The 27,307-nt window shown below is 40.9% G+C and overlaps 1 long non-coding RNA gene across 2 annotated transcripts; it reads left to right on the top strand.

Annotated features, from left to right (window-relative positions):
* The first annotated feature begins 15,852 nt into the window (after nucleotides 1-15,852).
* LOC144578931 (uncharacterized) lies at nucleotides 15,853-18,036 on the top strand. 2 transcript variants are annotated; one of them, XR_013525504.1, is made up of 4 exons: nucleotides 15,853-16,435; nucleotides 17,154-17,243; nucleotides 17,409-17,531; nucleotides 17,875-18,036. It is a non-coding gene; the product is annotated as an uncharacterized LOC144578931 (long non-coding RNA). The 2 variants fall into 2 exon arrangements; XR_013525501.1 differs by having other exon boundaries at nucleotides 15,853-17,243.
* Nucleotides 18,037-27,307: the final 9,271 nt, after the last annotated feature.

Below are 27,307 nucleotides of genomic sequence, written 5' to 3'. Positions count from 1 at the left end.
CCAGGCTGGAGTGCAGTGGCACCATCTAGGCTCACTGCAGCCTCTGCCTCCTGGGTTCAAGTGATTTCTCCTGAGTAGCTGAGATTACAGCTGTGCACCATCATGCCTGGCTCATTTTTGCATTTTTAGTAGAGATGGGGTTTTACCATATTAGCCAGGCTGGACTCAAACTCCTGACCTCAGGTGATCTGCCTGCCTCGGCCTCCCAAAGTGCTGGGATTACAGGCATGAGCCACCCCACCCAGCCACCGAATAAGTATCTTTTACATCCACTGATTTGCACTGCCCTTAGTGTCCATATATGTGTAGTTCTGGATTCTCTGTTCTATCTTGCTGGCCTATTTTCCTTTTTTCTTTCTTTCTTTCTTTCTTTCTTTCTTTCTTTCTTTCTTTCTTTCTTTCTTTCTTTCTTTCTTTCTTTCTTTCTTTCTTTTTTTTTTTTTTTGTAGAGACGAAATGCTGCTATTGTTGCCCAGGATGGAGTGCAATGGCTCAATCTTGGCTCACCAAAACTTCCGCCTCCCAGGTTCAAGCAATTCTCTGGCCTTAGTCTCCTGAATAGCTGGGATTACAGGCATGCGCCACCACGCCCATTTATTTATTTATTTGTTTGTTTGTTTGTTTGTTTGTTTGTTTTTTTAGTAGAGACCAGGTTTCTCCATGTTGGGCAGGCTGGTCTCGAACTCCCTAACCCAGGTAATCCACCCACTTCAGCCTCCCAAAGTCTGGGATTACAGGCGTGAGCCACAGTGCCTGACCTGAAGTTAATTTTTAATTGCACCTTAATTCTTTGCAAACACTATAACTTCTTTTCTTTTTTTTTTTTTCTCACTTTACTCTGAGTTAAAATTTTGAATAGAAATAATTTGGGGCATCCTTGTGTTCCACATACAAAAGAAATGTTACCAGATATTTCACCATTAAACATATTTCTGTGGTTTTTAAAGAGATTTTATTAGGTTATGGAAATTTCTTCATATTACTAGCTTATTTAGATTAGGCTCTTTTTTCTGTGCTTATTAAGATGATCATATGGTTTTTCAATCCTTTATTCTTTTAATCTAGTAAATGGCATATATTATTAATAATGATAATAGAATTGATTTTTGAATGCTACACTTTACCTTACATTCCTGGGATGAATCCAATTTGATAATGTTGTATTTATCATTCTTATTAATCACTGAATTCAATTTGTTTAGATTTTACTTAGGATTTATGAGTGAGATGACCTATACTTTTTTTTTTTTTTTTTTTTTTTTGAGATGGAGTCTTGCTCTGTTACCAGGCTGGAGTGCAGTGGCACAATCTTGGCTCACTGCAACCTTCACCTCCCAGGTTTAATTGATTCTCCTGCCTCAGTCTCACAGAAAAGAAAGTGCTTGGATTAAGGTTTGAGCCACCGCACCCAGCCATTCCTATACATTTCTTTTACTTTATTAGCTTTTAGTGTTGCTCTAAATGAGTCTCTTTCATAAAGAATGAGAATTTCAAAGATAAAGAAAAGTTGCTGGCCGGGTGCAGTGGCTCACGCCTGTAATTTCAGCACTTTGGGAGGTCGAGGTGGGTGGATCACAAAGTCAAGAGATTGAGACCATCCTGGCCAACATGGTTAAACCCCAACTCTACTAAAACTACAAAAATTAGCCAGGTGTGGTGGTACATGCCTGTAATCCCAGTTACTTGGGAGGCTGAGGCAGGAGAATTACTTGAACACGGGAGGCAGAGGTTGCAGTGAGCTGAGATTGAGCCATTGCACTCCAGCCTGGGCGACAGAGGGAGGTTTGATCTCAAAAAAAAAGAAAAAGAAAAGTTGCTGACAGTACAATACAAAGAACCCTAGATATTAGAATAATTAAATAATTATTCTGTCTTCTGATTCTTCTTTCTTTCTTCTCTCATCCCATTTATAGGGAATAATATTTTTAAATGATAAGTACTATGCCACATCTCTTTTTTCAATTTTTCATATTTTATAGAAATTGAGCCAATATAGGAAATAATGTAAATGATGGTCAATATAATTAAATTATTGAGTTATAATTGCTAATTTATAATTAAAAGATTCACCTGAAACACTTGCCTACTAATAAGTAAAAATTATAATTTGGAAATAAATCATGTTCTATAATTTTCTCCTGAATGAAATGGTCTGGGCGCAGTGGCTCACGCCTGTAATCTCAGCACTTTGGGAGGCCGAGGCGGGTGGATCACGAGGTCAAGAGATTGAGACCATCCTGGTCAACATGGTGAAACCCCGTCTCTACTAAAAATACAAAAATTAGCTGGGCATGGTGGCGCACGCCTGTAGTCTCAACTACTCGGGAGGCTGAGGCAGGAGAATTGCTTGAACCCAGGAGGCGGAGGTTGCAGTGAGCCGAGATCGCGCCATTGCACTCCGGCCTGGGTAACAAGAGCGAAACTCCGTCTCAAGAAAAAAAAAAAATGGTCTCTTCATACCATGTCATGTCAACAGTTGTTTCAAATTAGAAAGATATGTTAGTGAAAAAGCATGAAAAATCGCTTTTAAAAATATTAATAGAGAAAAATAAAAATTGAAGTCACAGACCTGAGTATCTGCTTCCTCTAAATACGAAACTGTAGTTGATGAATGCATTCATGTGCTAACTCCCTAGTATACAGAGAAAATTAGACTTGAAGTGATTCCATCTTTGTTAAATGCAAACAAAATTGTTGACTCAGTTCTCAAACGGAAAGGCAATGTCTTTGCCCTGGGAATTCAAAACATAAAACGAGCAAATGCTGTACAAGCTATCTAGTGACAATTTGAATGAAAATAAGGTTATTAGGTTCTAATCTTCTAAGCACAGGCATTTGAATCCAAAATAAATGTATAAACTTTTACCTCTTACTATATTTTCTTGAAACTCTAGGACATTATTTTCTGAGATTGCTATTTTAAAAGTTATGAAAGCAATGCTAAGTCTCTCAGAGTTAAAAATATACAGTGTAGTTATTTAGGCATTGATTCTCATACTCTTGTTCCTTCCACATGTCACATGGCTACATGATATTCCCAAGTGATAGGTTTTGCTGTTTGATCTCTGATTAAGCCTGAAGATATTTCAGGGCTCCAGAAGCTAGGCAGTTCTCTGAATACACTAAGTATACATATGAAGCAGCTCAAATGTACAAGTGCTTCCATCAACAGTCACTTCAAAGGTCATTAATAGCTTACAGGTGTGAGAGTGGAAATGCCCTCTGCACTCTCCTGCCCCTTCCTGAACTCTGGTCACTCTTTCTGGGCCATTTTTGTAACAGTAATTTCTTAACTTGCTATTTCTCTTTCCCCATTTTCTCTTCTCTGGCTCTAGGGCTATTAAGATGACATTCCAAAATCTTCTAGGAAACACAAAAGCAGACCAAAATGCTTAGATGTGTTAATTCTGTTTTTTGATCCTTTTGTGATGTATTTGTTTATTGAGAGTAGAGAAAAGCAATTTAAATCCTTACATTGAGAGGACACCTATAAAGGAAATGGAAAGACAGAACAGGTGGGTAGTAAAACTCTGCCGGGTTTGAATCATGGGGAAATTTTGATGGATTCTAACATCTGCTTGGTTTCTACTTCTGAAGATAATCTCTAAATTTTACTAGCATCTCCATAAAGGCCAATAAACTGTGTGTGAGAAAGAAGCTTAATCCACCATCTAGATTAAAGTTTCTCGCTAGTGGAACTCCAGACATTCTGGGCGGGAAAATTCTTTGCTACGGGGAGCTGCCCTGTGTATTGTAGGATGTGTAGCAGCATCCCTGGCCTCTACTCACTAGATGCCAGTAGCACACCTGTCCCCAAATTGTGACAACCAAAAATATCTCCAGACATTGCCCAATGTTCACTGAGGAGCAAAACCACCCCAGTTGAGACACATTATCACTGAGGGGCAAAATTTCCCCAGCTGAGAAGCACTAATCTAGATGGAGGTGTCCTCTGATCTTGAGCCTATGAATATGAATCACCTCCACACCAGGACAAGCCAAATAAGACAGTTAAATGCGAAAGGGTGTGGTGGCTCAAGCCTGTAATCTCACTCTGGGAGGCTGAGGCGGGTGGATCACCTGAGGTCAGGAGTTCAAGAACAGCCTGACCAGCATGGCAAAACCCTGTCTCTACTAAAAAATGCAAAAAAAAAAAAAAAAAAAAGTACCCAGGCATGTTGGCAGTTGCCTGTAATCCCAGCTACTTGGGAGGCCGAGGCAGGAGAATACATTGAGCCCAGGAGGCGGAGGTTGCAGTGAGCCGAGATCGAGCCATTGCACTCCACCTGGGCGACAAAACAAGATTCCATCTAAAAAATTTAAAAAAAAAAAATTTTTTTTAAGTCAAATGTATGTTTAGGAGCCAGGTGCAGCAGTAGGCACATACAGTCTCAGCTAGGAAGGTCAAGGCAGGATCACTCTAGACCAGCATTCAAGGCCAGCATGGGCAGCATAGCAATACCCCATTCTCCATAAAAAATAAATAAATGAATATTTAATCATTGAGTGAAGGAATACTTGTGCAATGCCAAAGTATTGCTCCATGGCTTACCTGTAAGTACAAAGGGAAAATGTACCTTTCTGAGAATTTGCAGTCACTGCCTTAACTAAATGACCAAACGTAGCATCACTAATAATGGGACAAAATGACTTTATATATTTAACCTGTGTTTAATCAAATCCTAGACTCACATTGAATTTACAGAAGAGAAGGGATAGAGCAAGTTAAATAACATCATGAGGCCAGACGCGGTGACTCACGCCTATAATCCCAGCACTCTGGGAGGCCGAGGCGGGTGGATCACGAGGTCAAGAGATCAAGACCATCCTGGTCAACAAGATGAAACCCCGTCTCTACTAAAAATACAAAAATTAGCTGGGCATGGTGGTGCACACCTGTAGTCCCAGCTGCTTGGGAGGCTGAGGCAGGAGAATTGCTTGAACCCAGAAGGCGGAGGTTGTGGTGAGCCGAGATCGTGCCATTGCACTCCAGTCTGGGTAACAACAGCGAAACTCAGTCTCAAAAAAAAAAAAAAATCATGAAACCAACACAGAATATAGGACATACTATAAGAAAAGCAGCCTAAACACTTCAAAAAAGGGTTAATAAACAGAAAATAAAAGATGAGAGATAATTCTAGATCAAAAATTCTTAAAGAGATGTAACAATGTAGAAACTTTTATTATATCTTATTTATTTATTTTTAAATTTTATCTTAGAGATGAGGTCTCACCATGTTGCCCAGGCTGGTCTTGAACTCCTAGGGTCAAACAATCCTTCAATCTTTTTTAAAAGAGCTAAAAAAGATACTTGTTGAAACAACTGGGCCTGGTATAGTGGCTCACACCTGTAATCCTAGCACTTTGTGAGGCAGAGGCAGGAAGATCACTCGAGGTCAGGAGTTTGAGACCAGTCTGGCCAACATGATAAAACTCCATCTCTACCAAAAATACAAAAATTGTCCAGCTGTGGTGGCAGGCACCTGTAAACCCAGCTACTTGGGAGGCTGAGGCAGGAGAATTGCTTGAACCTGGGAGGCAGAGGTTGCCATGAACCAAGATTGCACCACCGTGCTCCAGCCTGGGCAATAGAATGAGACTCCATCTCAAAGAAAAACGAAAGAAAGAAACAACTGGAGAAATTTGAATATTAACTGTGTATTAGAAGTTGTGATAGTGGTAATATAGTTATATTGGAGAATGTATTTTTAGCAGGTATGTGCTGAAAGTTTAGGTGTTGTTATGGTACCAAGAAGCTTTTTTGGCTGGGTGCAGTGGCTCATGCTTGTAATCCCAGCACTTTGGGGAGGCTGAGGCAGGTAGATTACAAGGTCAGGAGTTCAAGATCAGCCTAGGAAACATGGTCTCTACTAAAAATACAAAACATTAGCCAAGCATGAGGCATAAGCTTGTATCCAGCTACTCAGGAGGCTGAGGCAGGAGAATTGCTTTAACCTGGGAGGAAGAGGTTACAGTGATTCGAGAGTGCCCCACTATACTCCAGCCTGGGCAACAAAGTGAGACTCTCTCTTAAAAAAAAAAAAAAAGCTTAATTTTGGTAGTGACAAGGTCTCACCATGTTACCCAGGCTGGTCTCAAACTCTGGAGCTCAGGAGATCCACCTACCTCAGCCTCCCAAAATGCTAAAATTACCGGAAGTAGCCACCATGCCCAGTACAAAAAGCTTTTTTTTAATGCACACACACACACACACACACACACACACACACATTAGCTTCTATATAATGATGTTTCAGTCAATGATGGACCACATATATGATAGTGGGCCCATAAGATGATAATGGAACTGAAAATTTTATATTGCCTAGTGAATGTTCTAGCCATCATAACGTCATAGTGCAACCCATGGTTATCACATTGAGTAGGCTTAGGAAGAGGAAGAGGAGGGGTAGATATTGCTGTGTTGGAGTGGCAGAGGCAGAAGAGGTGGAGGAATTGGAAGGGGAAGCAGGAGGGGCACGCACACTTGGTGTAACTTTACAGAAATACATCCATTTCTGTCTGCCTTGTTTGCTTTCTCATTTCTCTAAAAATGTTTCTATATGGTACCAATCCTCCTTCCACCATTTGCTTTCCTTTTGGTGCCCAAATCATAGAAGAGTCCACATTGTTAAATAAGTCAAAAGCAGTCTTGAGTAATTGGAACCTTTTTCTGTGTCTTCTTCCTTATATGGCACTGGTTCAGAAGCACTCATCTGCCTCAAGTCATCTTCTGTTAATTCCTCTGGTGTGGTGTGTATTAGCTCTTGAATTCCTCCAAGATCCATATCTTGAAACCCTGCACCCCACCCCCACTCTACCTTTTTTGGCCATATCCACAATCTCTTTCATTATTTCCTTGATTGGTTCTGTCATAAATCCTGTGAAGTCATGCACAACATCTGGACACAGTTTTCTCCAGCAGGAATTTAATGTTTTGGATTTGATGGCTTTTACAGCTTTTTCTATAACAATGATAGTATCTTCAATGATGTAAACCTTTCAGACTTTCTTTCTTTCTTTTTTTTTTTGAGACAGAGTTTTCACTCTTGTTGCCCAGGCTGGAGTGCAATGGCATGATCTCGGCTCACCACAGCCTCTGCCTCCCGGGTTCAAGCCATTTCCTGCCTCAGCCTCCTGTGTAGCTGGGATTAAAGGCATGCTCCACCACACCCAGCTAATTTTGTATTTTTCATAGAGACGGGGTTTCTCCACGTTGGCCAGGCTGGTCTTGAACTCCTGATCTCAGGTGATTCGCCCGCCTTGGCCTCCCAAAGTCCTGGGATTACAGGTGTGAGCAACCGTGCCCAGCCCTTTCAGATTTTCACAATGTTCTGTAACAGTTCTCTTCCACAGTATTGACAATCCTTTCCATAGAGTAGCATGTGTAATGAGCCTTATTATCCCAATCTAGAAGCTAACTTTAGAGATGATGTGTTTTCAGGGCCAAAGGCAGTGGGCAATATCAAAATAACTTTAAAAGGCAATCTTGCCAGGCATGGTGGCTCATGCCTGTTATCCTAGCACTTTGGGAGGCTGAGGTGGGCAAATCACCAGGTCAGGAGTTCGAGACCAGCCTGACCAACATGGTGAAACCCCATCTCTACTAAAAATACAAAAATTAGTCGGGGGTGGTGGTGCACCTGTAATCCTAGCTCCACCACACCCAGCTAGTCGGGGGTGCACCTGTAATCCTAGCTACTCAGGAGTTTGAGACATGAGAATCGCTTGAACCCAGGCAGCAGAGATTGCAGTAAGCCAAGATTGCGCCACTGCACTCCAGCCTGGGCAACAAAGTGAGACTCAGACTCACCAAAAAAAAAAAGGCAATTCCTTACTGGCAAGTTACTTCCTGATTTCAGGGACAAAGCATCAATGAAATAAACCCAGAAAAAGGGTTCTCACTGTCCAAGCCTTCTTACTGTACAACCAAAAGACTGACAGCTGGTGCTTATCTTTTCCCTTCAAGGTTCAGGGGTTAGCAGCTTTGTAGAGAAGGGCAGTCCTGATTATAAACCAATTGCACAAAAACATTTGCAGAAAACAGTGGAGTTAGCCTGCCATTTCCTGCCTTAAATGCTGGTGCTAGCAGTTGATGACATTTTATACATCTGCACATTTCTTTGAAAATTCCAGAGGTTGTTCCAACTTATGTTCCCATTAACACCAAAGAAGTTTCAGTTTTCCCACATTCTCTAATAATTCAGGCTATCAAATATATTAATTTTTACCAATCTGATGGATATGTAGTAGTAGCTCTTGTTTTCTTAATTTGCATTTCCTTGATTACTGCCAAGTATAAGTATCATTAACCATTCAAGATTCTCTTTCTTTGAAATGACTAATCCCTTTTTCTATTTGGTTGTTTGATTGTAGAACTGTGTATATATTCTTCACATCAATATACCTTCAAAATAATTTCTCCCAGTTTTTGGTTTGAGTATTCAATTTTTTCATGGTGTCTTTTATTATAAAGAAATTTTTAATTTTAATATAGTTATTGCAGACACTACTAGTTGTCCACTGTACTCCTTTCTCCCCTTTTGCCACAATAATATTTGGAGTTAGACACAGTGTTCTGCTTCAAAGTTGCAAGCAATGGAGAGTGCCTGGAATTAAACTGTGCTACTTCCAGGCATGGGCCTTAAATATTGAACATGTGTTCCATCACTGTCCCTTCACCTTCCTTCATACTGGCATGTTAAATGTTATAATTGAGAGCAATCTCACAAGCTATATGTTAAGAATAACAAAGTTACTCAACTAGCCTGGGTGTGCAGGATGGCTTCATAGAGCAAAGTCCATCCATCTACCCTGAACTATTGCATAAAAGAGAAATACACTCCTATCATATTAGCCACTGAATTTTAAGTATCTTTTTAAAAAGACAGTTGGTAGGCTGAGCACAGTGGCTCATGTCTGTAATCTCAGCATTTTGGGAAGCCAAGGCAGGAGGATTGCTTGAGGCCAGGAGTTCTAGACCAGCCTGAGCAATATAACAAGATCTGTTCTCTACAAAATATTTTTATTTATTTATTTATTTATTGAGATAGGGTCTCACTCTGTCACCCAGAGTACAGTGGCATGATCTTGGCTCGCTGCAACCTCTGCCTCTTGAGTTCAAGCGATTCTTGGGCTTTAGCCTCCTGAGTAGCTGGGATTACAGGCATGCACCGCCAAACCCAGATAATTTTTGTATTTTTTGTGGAGACGGGGTTTCACCATGTTGGCCAGGTTGGTTTCAAACTCCTGAGCTCAAAAAGTGATCTGCCCGCCTTGGCCTCTCAAAGCATGGGATTATAGGCATGAGCCACCATGCTCAGTCTCTACAAAAAATGTAAAAATTAGCAGGATGCAGTTGCTTGCACCTGTAGTCCCTAGCTACTCAGGAGGCTGGCGTGCAGCAGGCGATGATTATGCCACTGCACTCCAGCCTGAGTGACAGAGTAAGAACTTGTCTCTAAAAAAAATTTTTTTAAAGACCACTTGGCCAAATATTACCAAATACATTTAAGAAGGCTTTCTTAGATAACACACAAATAGTAATTACAATTGTCACTCCTCATCTGTGATTCGTTTTTTTTTTTAAATCTGTTTCAGTTACCTGTAGGCTGAAAATATTATATAGAAAATTTCAGAAATAAATAACTCATAAGTTATAAATTGCATGCCATTCTGAGTAGCGTGATTAAATTGTCACATCTGTCTGCCCTGTCCTGCCCAAGAAGTGAACCATCCCTTTGTCCAGTGATCCATGCTGTATATGCTACCTACCCATTAATCACTTAGTAGCTGTCTTGGTTATCAGATTAAAAAAAAAAAACTAACATAGTATATATAGAATCAGTACTATTCTTGGTTTCAGGCATCCACCAGAGGTCTTGGAACAGATTGCCCACAGATAAGAAAGGACTACTGTACTTTATTTAGGGTGATTGCTCTTTGTGTCTAATAGAAGAAATCCAGGCTGGGCATGACACCTGCAATTCCAGCACTTTAGGAGGCTGAGGTCGGGAGTTTGAGACCAGCCTGACCAACATGGCGAAACCCTGTCTCTACTAAAAATACAAAAATTGGCTGAGCATGGTGGCAGGCACCTGTAGTCCCAGCTACTCAGGAGGCTGAGGCAAGAGAATCACTTGAACCAGGAGGTGGAGGCTGCAGTGAGCCAAGAGGGTGCCACTATACTCCAGCCTCGGCGACAGAGTGAGACTGTCTCCAAAAAAAATAAATAAAATTCCTCCTAAGATCAAACAGATATTCGATTTTTCTTTTTCAAAAAAGAAAAATAAGTTTTGATTCCTTTTTTTATTGCATTTTATGTTTTGGGGTACATGTGCAGAATGTGCAAAATAGTTGCATAGGTACACACATGGCAGTGTGTTTTGCTGCCTTCCTGCCCTTCACCCACATTTGGCATTTCTCCCCAGGCTATCCCTCCCCAGCTCCCCCTGCCGCTGTCCCTCCCCATTCCCCCCAATAGACCCCGATGTGTAGTACTCCCTTCCCTGTGTCCATGTGTTCTCATTTTTCCTCACCCACCTATGAGTGAGAATATGTGGTATTTCATTTTCTGTTCTTGTGTCAGTTTGCTGAGGATGATGTTCTCCAGATTCGACCATGTCCCTACAAAGGACGCGAACTCATCGTTTTTGATTGCTGCATAGTATTCCCTGGTGTATATGTGCCACATTTTCCCAGTCCAGTCTATCATCGATGGGCATCTGGGTTGGTTCCAGGTCTTTGCTATTGTAAACAGTGCTGCAATGAACATTCGTGTGCATGTGTCCTTATAGTAGAACGATTTATAGTCCTTTGGATATATACCCAGTAATGGGATTGCTGGGTCAAATGGAATTTCTATTTCTAAGGCCTTGAGGAATCGCCACACTGTCTTCCACAATGGTTGAATTAATTCACACTCCCACCAACAGTGTAAAAGTGTTCCTATTTCTCCACATCCTCTCCAGCATCTGTTGTCTCCAGATTTTTTAATGATCGCCATTCTAACTGGAGTGAGATGGTATCTCAGTGTGGTTTTGATTTGCATCTCTCTAATGACCAGTGATGATGAGCATTTTTTCATATGTTTGTTGGTCTCATGTATGTGTTCTTTTGTAAAGTGTCTGTTCATATCCTTTGCCCATTTTTGAATGGGCTTCTTTGTTTTATTCCTGTAAATCTGTTTGAGTTCTTTGTAAATTCTGGGTATCAGCCCTTTGCCAGCTGGGTAAACTGCAAAATTTTTTTCCCATACTGTTGGTTGCCGATTCACTCTAGTGACTGTTTCTTTTGCCGTGCAGAAGCTGTGGAGTTTGATTAGGTCCCATTTGTCTATTTTGGCTTTTGTTGCCAATGCTTTTGGTGTTTTGGTCATGAAGTCCTTGCCTACTCCTATGTCCTAAATGGTTTTGCCTAGATTTCCTTCTAGGGTTTTTATGGTGCCAGGTCTTATGTTTAAGTCTTTAGTCCATCTGGAGTTAATTTTAGTGTAAGGTGTCAGGAAGGGGTCCAGTTTCTGCTTTCTGCACATGGCTAGCCAGTTTTCCCAACACCATTTATTAAACAGGGAATCCTTTCCCCATTGCTTGTTTTTGTCAGGTTTATCAAAGATTGTATGGTTGTAGATACGTTGTGTTGCCTCCGATGCCTCTGTTCTGTTCCATTGGTCTATATCTCTGTTTTGGTACCAGTACCATGCTGTTTTGATTACTGTAGACTTGTAGTATAATTTGAAGTCCAGTACTGTGATGCCTCCTGCTGTGTTCTTTTTGCTTAGAATTGACTTGGCTATGTGGGCTCTCTTTTGGTTCCATATGAAGTTCATGGTGGATTTTTCCAGTTCTGTGAAGAAAGTCAATGGTAGCTTTATGGGGATAGCATTGATTCTATAAATTACTTTGGGCAGTATAGCCATTTTCACGATATTGATTCTTCCTAACCATGAACATAGAATGTTTCTCCATCTGTTTGTGTCCTCTGTTATTTCGTTGAGCAGTGGTTTGTAGTTTTTCTTGAAGAGGTTCCTTACATTCTTTGTAAGTTGTATTCCTAGGTATTTTATTGTTTTTGTAGCAATTGTGAATGGTAGTTCATTCTTGATTTGGCTTTCTTTAAGTCTGTTATTGGTGTAGACGAATGCTTGTGATTTTTGCACATTGATTTTATATCCTGAGATTTTGCTGAAGTTGCTCATCATTTTCAGGAGTTTTTGGGCTGAGACGATGGGGTCTTCTAGATATACTATCATGTCATCTGCAAATAGAGACAATTTGGCTTCCTCCTTTCCTATTTGAATACCCTTTATTTCTTTTTCTTGCCTGATTGCTCTGGCTAGAACTTCCAGTACTATATTGAATAGGAGTGGTGAGAGAGGGCACCTTGTCTAGTGCCAGATTTCAAAGGGAATGCTTCCAGTTTTTGTCCATTCAGTATGATATTGGCTGTTCGTTTGTCATAAATAGCTTTTATTACTTTGAGATACATTCCATCCATATCGAGTTTATTGAGGGTTTTTAGCATAAAGGGCTGTTGAATTTTGTCAAATGCCTTCTCTGTGTCAATTGAGATAATCATGTGGTTTTTGTTTTTGGTTCTGTTTATGTGGTGAATTACATTTATAGACTTGTGTATGTTGAAGCAGGCTTGCATGCCCAGGATAAATCCTACTTGATCATGATGGATAAGTTTTTTGATGTGCTGTTGCAATCGGTTTTCCAGTATTTTATTGAAGATTTTTGCATCTATGTTCATCATGGATATTGGCCTGAAGTTTTCTTTTCTTGTTGAGTCTCTGCTGGGTTTTGGTATCAGGATGATGTTGGTCTCATAAAATGATTTGGGAAGGATTCCCTCTTTTTGGATTATTTGGAGTAGTTTCAGAAGGAATGGTACCAGCTCCTCTTTGTGTGTCTGGTAGAATTCAGCTGTGAAACCATCTGGACCTGGGCTTTTTTTGTGTGGTAGGCTCTTAATTGCTGCCTCGACTTCAGACCTTGTTATTGGTCTATTCATAGTTTCGGCTTCCTCCTGGTTTAGACTTGGGAGGACACAGATGTCCAGGAATTTATCCATTTCTTCCAGGTTTACTAGTTTATGTGCATAGAGTTGTTTGTAGTATTCTCTGATGATGGTTTGAATTTCTGTGGAATCTGTGGTGATTTCCCCTTTATTGTTTTTTATTGCACCTATTTGGTTGTTCTCTCTTCTTTTTTATCAGTCTGGCTAGTGGTCTGTCTATTTTGTTGATCTTTTCAAAAAAAACAGCTCTTGTATTTATTGATTTTTTGAAGGGTTTTTCATGTCTCTATCTCTTTCAGTTCTGCTCTGATCTTAGTTATTTCTTGTCTTCTGCTAGGTTTTGAGTTTTTTTGATCTTGCTCCTCTAGCTCTTTCAATTTTGATGATAGGGTGTCAATTTTGGATCTATCCACTCTTCTCTTGTGGGCACTTATTGCTATATATTTTCCTCTAGAAACTGCTTTAAATGTGTCCCAGAGATTCTGGTATGTTGTGTCTTCGTTCTCGTTGGTTTCGAAGAACTTCTTTATTTCTGCCTTCATTTCATTGTTTATCCAATCAACATTCAAGAGCCAGTTGTTCAGTTTCCATGAAGCTGTGCGGTTCTGAGTTAGTTTCTGAATTCTGAATTCTAACTTGATTGCACTATGGTCTGAGAGACTGTTTGTTATTATTTCAGTTGTTTTGCATTTGCTGAGGAGTGCTTTACTTTCTACTATGTGGTCAGTTTTAGAGTAGGTGTGATGTGGTGCTGAGAAGAATGTATATTCTGTGGTTTTGGGGTGGAGAGTTCTGTAAATGTCTATCAGGTTTACTTTTTCCAGGTCTGAGTTCAAGCCCTGGATATCCTTGTTAATTTTCTGTCTGGTTGATCTGTCTAATATTGACAGTAGAGTGTTAAAGTCTCCCACTATTATTGTGTGGGAGTCTAGGTCTCTTTGTAAGTTGTTAAGAACTTGCCTTATATATCTGGGTGCTCCTGTATTGGGTCCATATATGTTTAGGATCGTTAGCTCTTCTTGTTTTATCGATCCTTTTACCATGATGTAATGAACTTCTTTGTCTCCTTTGATCTTTGTTGCTTTAAAGTCTATATTATCAGAGATGAGAATTGCAACTCCTGCTCTTTTTTTGCTCTCCATTTGCTTGGTAAATCTTCCTCCATCCCTTTATTTTGAGCCTTTGTGTGTCCTTGCATGTGAGATGGGTTTCCTGGATACAGCACACCGATGGGTTTTGGATTTTTATCCATTTTGCCAGTCTGTGTCTTTTGATTGGTGCATTTAGTCCATTTACATTTAGGGTTAATATTGTTATGTGTGAATTTGATACTGCCATTTTGATGCTAGCTGGCTATTTTGCCCATTAGTTGATGCAGATTCTTCTTTTTGTTGATGCTCTTTAGCATTTGGTATGTTTTTAGAATGACTGGTACTGGTTGTTCCTTTCTATGTATAGTGCCTCTTTCAGCAGCTCTTGTAATGCAGGCCTGGTGGTTACAAAATCTCTGAGTACTTGCTTGTTCGCAAAGAATTTTATCTTTCCTTCACTTATGAAGCTCAGTTTGGCTGGATATGAAATTCCGGGTTGAAAGTTCTTTTCTTTAAGGATGTTGAATATTGGCCCCCACTCTCTTCTGGCTTGTAGAGTTTCTGCTGAGAGATCTGCTGTGAGTCTGATGGGCTTCCCTTTGTGGGTGACCCGACCTTTCTCTCTGACTGCCCTTAGTATTTTCTCCTTCATTTCAACCCTGTTGAATCTGATGATTATGTGCCTTGGGGTTGCTCTTCTTGCAGAATATCTTTGTGGTGTTCTCTGTATTTTCTGTATTTTAATATTGGCCTGCCTTGCTAGGTTGGGGAAATTTTCCTGGATAATATCCTGAAGAGTATTTTCCAGCTTGGATTCATTCTCTTCGTCACATTCTGGTACACCTATCAAACACAGGTTTGATAGGTTAGGTCTCTTCACATAGTTTCACATTTCTTGGAGACTTTGCTCATTCCTTTTTGCACTTTTTTCTCTAATCTTGGTTTCTCGTTTAATTTCATTGAGTTGATCTTCGACTTCTGATATTCTTTCTTCTGCTTAGTCAATTCGGCTGTTGAAACTTGTGCATGCTTTGCGAAGTTCTCGTGTTGTGTTTTTCAGCTCCTTCAATTCATCCATATTCCTCTCTAGGTTGTCCATTCTTGTTATCATTTCCTAAAATCTTTTTTCAAATCTTTTTTCGAGGTTCTTAGTTTCTTTGCATTGATTTAGAACATGTTCTTTTAGCTCACAGAAGTTTCTCATTATCCACCTTCTGAAGTCTGATTCCATCATTTTGTCACACTCATTCTCCGTCCAGCTTTGTTCCCTTGCTGGTGAGGAGTTTTGGTCCTTTGTAGCAGGCGAGGTGTTTTTGTTTCGGGTGTTTTTCTCCTTTTTGCGCTGGTTTCTTCCCATCTTTGTGGATTTATCCACCTGTCGTCTGAGTAGTTGCTGGCTTTTCGATTGGGTCTCTGAGTGTACGCCCAGATTGTTGATGCTGAGGTATTTCTGTTACTTAGTTTTCCTTCTAACAGTCTAGCCCCTCTGCTGTACGACTGCTGAGGTCCACTCCAGTCCCTGCTGCTGTGGGCTCCGCCCTGCTGCTGTGGGCTTCACCCTTCTGCTGCGGACTCCACCCTGCCGTCCTGGGCTCCGCCCTGTTGCCCATGGGCTCTGCCCTGCTGTTGTGGGCTCCGCCCTGTTGGGAGTCTCTCTGTTGTGGCAGGTTGCCTTGGCAACAGCAGGCTGCGTCAGCAATGGACGTGTACCTCAGTAGGGGTGGAATGACTCGGTAGTGGCAGACGCCCCTCCCCCACGGAGCTGCACGTCCTGGATTCAGCTGTGCCCACGGTGAAACTCTCAACCGCGAGCGTTTCCAATCGCCATTTTGTTTGTCCCTGTGGGGGTGGGACCTGCAGATCCTGATCACTTGGCTTCCTGCCTCAGAGCCCTTTCTCCCTCTTATTTTTTTTTTTTTTTAATTTGAACGGTTGACTCTCTCCCAGGTGTTGTAGTCGCCTGCTGGTAGGGCACCGGGATCTGTGTGATTTCCCATGCAGTGGCCCACTGCACCGGCTCAAATGTCGCTTCCCGGGAATCTCCTTGTCTGGCTCACTGTCCAAGTCCCATTTAATCAGATGGATATGCTAATCTGCCCTCCCAAATCTCAGATTGCCGGTTTAACAGGGCACTCAGATCAGCGTGTTTTGTGCGGGGTGCTACTGCGCTGGCTTCCCGTGTCTCTCCAACACCTGGTAATTTCCCCATTCTGTGGGCAACAAAGATCCGTCTGGAAATGCGGCTAGGACTCACCCTCTGTGCCTGCGTTCACGGAGAGCTGCAATCCCGAGTTGTTCCTACCGCGCCATCTTGGAAAACCCAGGTTTTGATTCTTAAATCCAGCTTTAATCCTGGAATTTGACGTGTGTACAGTTGAAGTAAGGATTTACAGTTGTACTGCAGTTAACCAATTCTTTCAGCATGATTTATTGAATATTCCATCCCACTGTTTTATAATGACACCTCCGTCATATACCAAACAACCACAGATGACTATCTTCTGTTCCATTGCCCTATGCTTATAAACTTGTGCCAATGTCACATTGCTATAATTACTAAAACTTCACACTAAATTCTGATGTTTGGTAGAACAAATCTCTCATTATTTTTCAAATGAGTCTTGAAAATTATTGGTATTTACTCTTCCATTTAAAATTTAATATTCACCTATCAAATCGCACACACACACACACACACACACACACACACACAGCTGCCAGGATTTATAGCAGAACTACACTGAATGAATAGATTAATACAAGAAATGACATCTTTATAAAATTGAGTTCCCATTCATGAGCATGTTGCCTCCATATTATGTACTTCAGTAAATTTTTATAATTTTCTCCATAACAACCTTCAATTTTTTTCTTTGTTGAGATAAGATCTCAGTCTGTCGCTCAGGCTAAAATGCAGTTATAGGTCATGGCTCTCTGCAGTCTCAACCTCCCTGGCTTAATCCATCCTTCCATCTCAGCCTCTCTAGTAGCTGGGTTCCCAGGCACATATCCCCACACTGGGCTAATATTTATGTTTTGTAGAGATGGTGTTGTGCCGTGTTGCCCAGGCTGGTCTAGAACTCCTGCTCAAGCATCTGTCTACCTTGGCCTTCCAAACTGCTGTGATTATAGGTGAGAACCAGTGCACTCAGCCATCATCTTTTGTTTGGTCTATTTCAAGGTTCTTCATAGCGTTTTTTCTACATGTGTATTAGTTCATTGTCATATTGCTATAAAGAGCTAACTGAGACTGGGTAATTCATAAAGAAAAGGAGTTTAATTGACACAGTTCTGCAGGCTGTACAGGAAGCATGGTGGTGGAGGCCTCAGGAAACAGAATCATGGCAGAAGGGCAAAGGGGAAGCAAGCACACCTTGACGTGGCAGCAGAAGAGAGAGAATGAAGAGGGAAGTACCACAGGTATTTTTCTTCCCCTAGCCATTTTCTATGTTATTGCTAATGGCATTTGAAAATTTTTATTTGAAGCCAGGTTTGGTGGGACATGCCTCTAATCCCAGCTACTCAAGAGCATAAGATGGGAGGGTTGCTTGAACCCATGAGTTTGAATCCAGCCTGGGCAACATAATGAGATCCTATCTCTTAAAAAAAAAAAGTATAAAATTACACCCACCACAGTGGCTCATGCCCATAATCCCAGCACTTTGGGAGGCTGAGGTGGGTGAATCATGAGGTCAGGAGTTCAAGACCAGCTTGGCCAACATGGTGAAACCTCATCTCTACTAAAAATACAAAAATTCACCAGGCATAGTGGTGGGCACCTGTAATCCCAGCTACTTGGGAGGCTGAGGCAGAGAACTGCTTAAACCCAGAAGGCAAAGGTTGGAGTGAGCTAAGATCACGCCACTGCACTCCAGCCTGGATGACAGAGTGAGACTTCATCTCAAAAAAATAAAATAAAATAAAAATAAAGTTGGTTTTTATATGTTCACCTTGTATCTATTTATCTTGCTAAATTATACTTATTACTTTAGATAGCTCATAGATTCCCTTAGATTTTCTACCTATATAGTCATATCCTTTGTAAATGTTTTATTAATTACCAATTATTAATTCTTATGCCTTTTCTTTCTTTTTTGTCTTGGCTCACTGCACTGTCTACAAGGCTAGGACCTCCAGCACAGTCTTGAATAAAAGCGATTAAAGCTGACAACCTTATCTTATTCTCCCAATCTTAGAAACTATTTAGTCTTTTACCATTGAGTATTATGTTAGCTGGAGTTTTTTTTGTAGATACCCCTTATCTTACAGGGAAGATGCCCTATTCTTAGTTTGCTAAGAGTTTTTATCATGAACAAGAGTTAAATTTTGTCAAAAGCTTTTTTGTTTGTTTGTTTCTATTGAGATCAAAAGGTTCATATTTATAAATTCAAATTATTTACTAGATATAGAGTGTCTTAGTCTGTTTCGTGCTGCCATAACAGAATATCTGAGACTGGGTAATTTAAAAAGAAAAGAGATTTATTTAGATCATGGTTCTGCAGGATGGGAAGAGTAAGAAACACAAAACTGGCATCTATTTGGCTTTTAGTGAAGACTGTGTTTTAAAATGGTAGAGAAAGTTCAAAGGAGAAGCAGATATAAATGAAGAGAGCAAGATCTGAGGTGCACCCAGGCTTCATAACAATCCATTCTGTGGGAACTAATTCATGCCTGTGGGAACCAATCCAGTTTCTCAGACTGAGCATGCAGTACTAGGAGAACTACACCAAGCTATTCATGAGACATCCACCATGTTTTAAACACCTCTCACTAGCATCCATCTCCCCACATCATGGACCAAACTCCAACACAAGCAATGGTGGGGACAAACAAACCATATCCAAAGCATAGTATAACCATTAAATTTTCAGTTTCTTGTTTTGTCAGTTTTGGTATTTATGTCTTTCAAGAAATTCGTTTATGTCATATAAGCTGCCAAATTTATTGGCAACTGATTTCCTTTTTTGGTTTTTGTAGAGATTGGGTCTTGCTGTCTTGCCCAGGCTGGTCTCAAACTTCTGGGCTCAAACAATCCTTCCACCTTGGCTTCCCACGTAGCTGGTACTACAGGTATGCACCACCACACTTGGCAGCAACTGATATCCTTTTGATATCTTTCATTTATTTTATGGTAATTTTTTTTTTTTTTTTTTTTTGAGACGGAGTTTCGCTCTTGTTACCCAGGCTGGAATGCAATGGCGCGATCTCGGCTCACCGCAACCTCTGCCTCCTGGGTTCAGGCAATTCTCCTGCCTCAGCCTCCCGAGTAGCTGGGACTACAGGCGCACGCCACCATGCCCAGCTAATTTTTGTATTTTTAGTAGAGACGGGGTTTCACTTAGTTGACCAGGATGGTCTCGATCTCGTGATCCACCCACCTTGGCCTCCCAAAGTGCTGGGATTACAGGCTTGAGCCACCGCGCCCGGCTTTATTTTATGGTAATTTTTGTGCACACACACTCTCTCCCTTAATCATTCTAGCTAAAAATGTTTTTAATGTGATAACATCTTCTAAAAAAACCTTTTGTTTTCTTCTCTATCATTTATTCATTTTCTATTTCATTCGTTTCTACTCTTTATTATTTATTTCCTTCTGCTAATTTCGAGTTAAATTTGCTCTATTTTTATAGTTTCTTATAATGGAATTTTAAATAATTGATTTCTTTTTATTTTTCAGACAGAGTCTCTCTCTGTCGCCCAAGTTGCAGTCCAGTGGTGTGATCTCGGCTGACTGCAGCCACCACCTCCTGGGTTCAAGCAATTCTCCTCCCTCAGCCTCCCAAGTAGCTGGGACTACAGGCACGTGCCACAATGCCCGGTTAACTTTTTGTATTATCAGTAGAGATGGGGTTTCACTGTATTAGTCAGGATGGTCTTGATCTCCTGACCTAGTGATCTGCCTGCCCTGGCCTCCCAAAGTGCCGGGATTACAGGCCTGAGCCACTGTGCCCAGCCAAATAGTTTATTTTTAACCTTTCTTTCTTTCTTTTAAATCTGAGATGGAATTTTGCTCTTGTTGCCCAAGCTGGAGTGCAGTGGAGTGATCTCAGCTCACTGCAACCTCCATCTCCAAGGTTCATGTGATTCTCCTGCTTCAGCCTCTCAAGTAGCTGTGATAACAGCTACATGCCACCACACGGGGCTAATTTTTTGTATTTTCAGTAGAGATGGGGTTTCACTATGTTGGCCAGGCTGGTCTCAAACTCCTGATCTCAGGTGATCCACCCATCTCAGCCTCCCAAAGTACTGGAATTACAGGTTTCTTTCTTTGTGGTCACCTGCGCTAGACTACACTTCTTATTTTTTAACATGAGCATTTAAAGCTACAAGTTTCCCTCTAAGCACTGCTTTAGTTGTGTCTCCAGGTTTTATGTGTTTTCATTATCATTCAGCTCGAAATATTTTCTAACCTCCTTTGTGATTTCTTCTTTAATCCATAGGTTATATAGGCTGTGTGGCCTAATTTCCAAATATTTCAGTATTTTCCAAATATCTTTTTTGTTTCAATTCCTAATTTAACTTGTCACATATCTGTATGATTTAATCTTTTGACTTTAGAGACTAGATTTATGACATGGCATTTTGTCTATTTTGGCAAATGTTCAAATTGCAATTAAAAAGAATTCGTGGCCGGGCACGGTGGCTCATGCCTGTAATCCCAGCTTCTCAGGAGGCTGAGGCAGGAGAATCACTTGAATCTGGGAGTCGCAAGTTGTGGTGAGACGAGATGGCACCATTGGACTCCAGCCTGGGCAACAAGAGCAAAACTCGGTCTCAAAAAAAAAAAAGAGAGAAAAGAAAAGAATTTATATATGATTCTGTGTAGTGTAATATAAATGCCAGTTATCTCAAAGTGGTTGATAATGTTGTTTAAACCAAATCTTGGTTATACTGTTTATGTGTTTCAGTTAGGTTCAGGTGACAGAGTTGTTAAAAGTATCTATATCACCACTGACTTTTTCTCTGTTTTATCAATAACTAAGAGATGGGTATTAAACTCATCAAAGGTAATTCTAGATTTGGGGGACAGGAGCGATGGCTCACGTCTGTAATCCCAGCACTTTGGGAGGCCGAGGCAGGTGAATTACTTGAGGTCAGGAGTTCCAGACCAGTCTGGCCAACATGGCAAAATCCTGTCTCTACTAAAAGTACAAAAATTGCTGGGGGCGGTGGCTCATGACTGTAATCCCATCATGTTGGGAGGCTGAAGCTGGTGGATCACCTGAGGTCAGGAGTTCGAGACCAGCCTGGCCAACATGGTGAAACCCCATCTTTACTAAAAATACACAAATTAGCCAGGCATGGTGGCAGGCACCTATAATCCCAGCTACTCAGGAGGCTGAGGCAGGAGAATTGCTTGAACCTGGGAGGTGGAGATTGCAGTGAGCCAAGATAGCACCATTGCACTCCAGCCTATGGGACAAGAGCAGGATTTTGTCTCAAAAAATAAAAAAAAATTAGCCAGGTGTTGTGGCGCATAGCTGTAGTCCCAGCTACTTGGGAGGCTGAGGCAGGAGAATCACATGAACCCAGGCGGCAGAGATTGCAGTGAGCAGGAGATCATGCCACTGCACTCCAGCCTGGACAACAGAGCAAGACTCCATATTAAAAAAAAAAAAAAACCTGTAGATTTGTGTATTTTTCCCTTTAGTTCTGCCCATTTCCCACTATTCTATTTTCTCCATGAACATTTATCATTATTTGTTGGGTAAGTGACACCTGTTACCCACCATCAGAAGAGCAGTCCCAGGATGTCAACCCACTCCATTGTTTAAAAGACACAACTCATACAGGCACTGATGGAACCATACTTTACTCATGTAGAGAAGAGACACAGCAAGATTAGCTTCAATAGTTAACATTTGTTCCCCCATGGCCAGCGGGTCTGACCACATAGCCAATGCAGGGAGTTGGTCTGCATGCCTCCATCTTGTGTTACAGGTGAAGGATGCCATCCGCACCCTATTGGGAACAGGTATCACAGTGGGTTTGGCTAGGCACACATGATGCACACACTTGAAGTAAAACAAGGGAATAAACATCTAGACAAGAACAGGGAAAGATATTCCCAAGCAAGGCAATACGCCCTGCACAAGCTGTGAGGTTTATCTCCACATAAGAAAATGTTCCAGGCCCAAGCCACACTCTTACTCAGTTGTTCAAGGGTTAACGGGCTGCACAAGACTGTCTTTTATCAACATTATGAAATGTCCCTTTTTGTGGATAATATTCTTTTTTTCTTTTTTCTTTTCTTTTTTTTTGAGGCAGAGTTTCACTCTTTTTGCCCAGGCTGAAGTGCAATGGCGCAATCTCAGCTCACTGCAACCTCTACCACCCGGGTTCAAGCAATTCTTCTGCCTTAGGCTCCTGGGTTCAAGCAATTCTTCTGCCTTAAGCTCCTGAGTAGCTGGGATTACAGGCATGTGCCAACACATACAGCTAATTTTGTATTTTTAGTAGATATGGGGGTTTCACCATGTTGGTCAGGCTGGTCTCGAACTCCTGACCTCAGGTGATCCACCTGTCTCGGCCTCCCAAAATGCTGGGATTACAGGTGTAAGCCCCTGTGTCCGGCCTCTGATGATATTATTTGTTTAAAGTATACTATTCTGATATTTAAAGCCACTCCATTTCCTCATGATTTGTGTTTACTGGTATGTATTATTTTTCTAACACACAAATTAGCCAGGTGTAGTGGCACACACCTATAGTCCCAGCTACTTGGGGATGTGAGGGATCTAAGTTGCCTGCTCCTTATGAGAACCTAATGCCTGGTGATCTGTCACTGTCTCCCATCACCCCCAAATGGGACCATCTAATTGCAGGAAAATCAGCTCAGGGCTCCCTCTGATTCTACGTTATGGTGGGTTGTATAACTATTTTGTTATATATTACAATGTAATGATAATAGAAATCAAGTGCACAATAAATGTAATGTGCTTGAATCAACCCTTCTGCCCCATCCATGGAAAAACTGTCTTACACAAAACAGATCTCTTGTGACAAAAAGTTTGGGGACCACTGTTCTAGCCTATGCGACAGAGTAAAACTGTCTCAAAAATTGTTGGGTTTCAGGCCACCATCTTACCCTTCGTTTTCTATTAGTACTAGATAGTGCGAGATGTTTTTTGTTGTTGTTCCTTTTTCCCTCTTTCCCTGGATTATTTTGAATTATTTTTGTTTTCCACTTTGTGTCTTCTATTGGCTTTTTATTATACCTCTTTGTTTTTCATTCGTTGCTCTAGGGGTTACAATATGCATTCTTAACTTATTACACACTCTACTATGAATGAATATTGGACCATTTTGTATATAACAAAGGAAACTTAAATGATAGACTTCCATTTTTCCCTTCCCATGTATTGTGCTATTATGGCCATTACATTTTACTTCTACATAATTTAAGCCCCACAATAAATTACCATTTTATTTTGTTTTTACTTTAAATTGTCGATTATGTTTTAAAGGGAAATGAAAAAAGTCTCTTCTATTTACCCACATATGCTCAAGAGTTCTTCATTCCTTCTTGTAGACATGATTTTTCTACCTGGTATCTTTTTCTTTCAGCCTTCCTTTAACATTTTTCATAGTGCAGATCTGCTAGTGACTAATTTTCTAAGCTATCTGAAAATAGCATTGTTTCCCCTTCATTTTAGAAGGATATTTTCATTGGATATAGGTTGACATGTTCTTTCTGCACTTTAAAGATGTTGTTCCCTTGGCTTATGTTGTTTATGATGAGAAGTCATTCTTCTTTATGTTTCCTAAATTTAGTTAGCTGTCTTTTATTTCTCTTTCTCTTTTAAAAATTCAACTATAATATACCTAGTTGTGTTTTTTTTATTCTTCTTCTTCCTTTTTTTTTTTTTTTTTTTTTGAGACAGGGTTTTACTCTGTCACCCAGGCTGGAGTGCAGCCGCATGACCCCACAGCTCATTACAGCCTCAACCTCCTGGGCTCAAGTGGTCCTCCCACCTCAGCCTCCTGAGTAGCTGGGATTACAGGCATGTGCCACCATACCCAGCTAATTTTTTTGTAGTTTTGGTAGAGAGAGGGTTTCACCATGTTGCCCAGGCTGGTCTTGAACTCTCAGCGTCAAGCAATCGGCCCACCTCAGCCTCCCAAAGTGCTAGGATTACAGGTATGAGTCACTGTGCCTGGACCCCTAGTTGTGTTTTCATTTGTTTATCTCACTTGGGGTTTGCTGGACTTCTTGAATCTATAGGTTTACAATTTTCCTCCAATATGTCAGATTTTTCAGCCACTATTGCTTCAAACTTTTTTTCCTTATTCCGTCCTCTACTCATGGGATTCCCGTTTGACAAATCTTGTCCAACAGGTTGCTGATCCTCCATTCATTTCCCCCCTAGCCCTTTGCTGTCTGTATTTCAGTTTGGATAGCTTTTTTTGCCTTGTGTTCAAGTTCACTTATTCTACCTCTGCCACATCAAATCCACTGTCAAGCCCATCCTGTATAATTTTCCCTTCAGATATCATACCTTTCAGTTCTTGAATTTCTATTTGGTTCTTTTGAAATAGTTTTCTTTTTTTTTTTTTAAGTTCTAGAGATTTAATGTACAACATGGTAACTACAGTTAATAACAATGTTTACTTCAGATTGCTAAGAAATTAGGTCTTAAACATTCCCTCCACAAAATTTACCATATGAGATGATAGATGAATTAAATTTATACTAATCGCCGGGTGCGGTGGCTCATGCCTATAATCCCAGCACTCTGAGAGGCCGAGGCGGGTGGATCACGAGGTCAAGAGATTGAGACCATCCTGGTCAACAAGGTGAAACCCCTGTCTCTACTAAAAATACAAAAATTAGCTGGGCATGGTGGTGCATGCCTGTAGTCCCAGCTACTTGGGAGGCTGAAGCAGGAGAATTGCTTGAACCCAGAAGGTGGAGGTTGCAGTGAGCCAAGATCGTACCATTGCACTCCAGCCTGGGTAACAAGAGCGAAACTCCGTCTCAAAATAAATAAATAAATAAATAAATTTATACTAATCACTTCACAACGTATATGTATATCAAAGTATCATATTGTACACCCCAAATAGTTTTTTAAAATTGCATTTTAGGTTTTGGGGTACATGTGAAGAACATGTAAGATTGTTGCGTAGGTACACACATGGCAGTGTGATTTGCTGCCTTCCTCCCCATCACCTATATCTGGCATTTCTCCGCATGTTATCCCTCTCCAACTCCCCACCCCTCACTGTCCCTCCCCTATTTCCCCGCTACAGACCCCAGTGTGTGATGCTCCCCTACCTGTGTCCATGTGTTCTCATTGCTCAACACCCGCCTATGAGTGAGAACATGTGGTGTTTGATTTTCTGTTCTTGTGTCAGTTTGCTGAGAATGATAGTTTCCAGGTTCATCCACGTCCCTACAAAGGACACAAACTCATCTTTTTTATGGCTGCATAGTATTCCATGGTGTATATCTGCCACATTTTCCCTATCCAGTCTACCATCGATGGACATATGCGTTGGTTCCAGGTCTTTGCTATTAAACACTGCTGCAATAAACATTTGTGTGCATGTGTCCTTATAACAGAATGATTTATAATCCTTTCAATATATATCCAGTAATGGGATTGCTGGGTCAAATGGAATTTCTATTTATAGGTCCTTGAGGAATCACCATACTGTCTTCACCAATGGTTGAACTAATTTACACTCCCACCAACAGTGTAAAAGTGTTGCTATTTCTCCACATCCTCTCCAGCATCTATTGTCTCCAGATTTTTTAATGATCGCCATTCTAACTGTCATGAGATGGTATCTCAATGTAGTTTTGATTTGCATTTCTCTAATGACCAGTGATGATGAGCATTTTTTCATATGTTTGTTGGCCTCATATATGTCTTCTTTTGCAAAGTGTCTGTTCATATCCTTTGCCCACTTTTGAATGGGCTTGTTTGTTTTTTTCTTGTAAATCTGTTTTAGTTCTGTGTAGATTCTGGATATTAGCCCTTTGTCAGATGGGTAGATTGCAAAATTTTTTCCTATTCTGTTGGTTTCCAATTCACTCTAATGATGGTTTCTCTTGCTGTGCAGAAGCTCTGGAGTTTGATTAGGTCCCATTTGTCTATTTTGGCTTTTGTTGCCAATGCTTTTGATGTTTCAGTCATGAAGTCCTTGCCTATGCCTATGTCCTGAATGGTTTTGCCTAGCTTTTCTTCTAGGGTTTTTATGGTGTTAGGTCTTATGTTTAAGTCTTTAATCAATCTGGAGTTAATTTTAGTGTAAGGTGTCAGGAAGTGGTCCAGTTTCTGCTTTCTGCACATGGCTAGCCAGTTTTCCCAACACCATTTATTAAACAGGGAATTCTTTCCCCATTGCTTGCTTTGGTCAAGTTTGTCAAAGATCAGATGGTTGTAGACATGTGGCGTTGCCTCCGAGGCCTCTGTTCTGTTCCATTGGTCTATATCTCTGTTTTGGTACCAGTACCATGCTGTTTTGATTACTGTAGCCTTGTAGTATAGTTTGAAGTCAGGTAGTGTGATGCCTCCAGCTTTGTTCTTTTTGCTTAGAATTGACTTGGCTATGCGGGCTTTCTTTTGGTTCCAAATGAAGTTTAAGGTGGTTTTTTCCAGTTCTGTGAAGAAGGTCATTGGTAGCTTGATGGGGATAGCATTGAATTTGTAAATTACCTTGGGCAGTATGGCCATTTTCACGATACTGATTCTTCCTAACCATGAGCATGGAATATTTCTCCATCTGTTTGTGTCCTCTCTTATTTCATTGAGCAGTGGTTTGTAGTTCTCCTTGAAGAGGTCCTTTACATGCTTTGTTAGTTTTATTCCTAGGTATTTTGTTCTTTTTGTAGCAGTTGTGAATGGCAGTTCGTTCTTGATTTGGCTCTCAAGTCTGTCAAAAAATATGGAACGCCACCAGGCGCGGTGGCTCATGCCCATAATCCCAGCACTTTGGGAGGCCGAGGCGGGTGGATCACAAGGTTAAGAGATGGAGACCATCCTGGTCAACATGGTGAAACCCCATCTCTACTAAAAATACAAAAATTAGCTGGGCATGGTGGTGCGTGCCTGTAGTCCCAGCCACTCAGGAGGCTGAGGCAGGAGAATTGCTTGAACCCAGGAGTCAGAGATTTCAGTGAACTAAGATCATGCTATTGCACTCCAGCTTAGGCAACAAGAGCAAAACTCCATCTCAAAAAAAAAAAA

Source organism: Callithrix jacchus, chromosome 1 (genome assembly GCF_049354715.1).
Source record: "Callithrix jacchus isolate 240 chromosome 1, calJac240_pri, whole genome shotgun sequence".
Taxonomy (NCBI): domain Eukaryota; kingdom Metazoa; phylum Chordata; class Mammalia; order Primates; family Cebidae; genus Callithrix; species Callithrix jacchus.
This window is presented reverse-complemented; position numbering and strand designations above follow the sequence as displayed.